Genomic DNA, 783 nt, shown 5'->3' on the forward strand with positions numbered 1-783 from the left:
CCCCCCCCCTCTTTTCCCCCGTCTCCATTTCTTACCCACCTCCCTTTTTCGCACCCCCTCTCGGCCCGTCTAAATATACACACATAATAAAATATTATACATTACATAACTCAGGTAAAATAACACAGAATCACAGAGCCCGTACAAAATAGCTCTCTAGGTGTAAGGTGTAAGGTGTAAGGTGAGGACCCCTAATTACACTCTATGGAATCAACCATGGCTTGGAAACGTCAGCATCTACACACTTCGAGATCGGCTTCTTCAGGGGACGGAGCGCATTATGTGAGGCAGCGTGGTGGAATCAGGCCCTCGTCAAAATAATCAAAGTGAAGAAATTGGCATTTTTCTGCAGGTTTGTAAATGTTTATCATTCTTTCGTTTGTTTTTTGACTGAAGACCTTTCATGTCCTTTAAAGAACACATTTCTGGGTGAATTTTACAGAAAAACGTTGATTAAAGGCGCAAATAATGTAAATTTTCAGTTACTACGGACTTTTAAGCTAAGGAAATGACTAATCTTCGGCGGCCATTTTCTCACTAAATTTACCTCTGAAACCAGGTGATCCCCATCTCCTTCATTCGCAAATATCTCGACTTACATTCAAGATAAATGGATTTTTTTTCATTCATACAAAGACAGGTGAAGAAGCTTTAAGATGATACCAATAACTCTACATGCCCAAAAATTGACGAGAGCCTGATTCCACCACGTTGCGTCACATATGGGGATGCCCCTTGTGCAGTGAAGTCGGTCCTTCACACAAGTAACAAGTAACAAGTAAC

Source organism: Aplysia californica, unplaced genomic scaffold, assembly GCF_000002075.1.
Source record: "Aplysia californica isolate F4 #8 unplaced genomic scaffold, AplCal3.0 scaffold00320, whole genome shotgun sequence".
Taxonomy (NCBI): Eukaryota; Metazoa; Mollusca; class Gastropoda; order Aplysiida; family Aplysiidae; genus Aplysia; species Aplysia californica.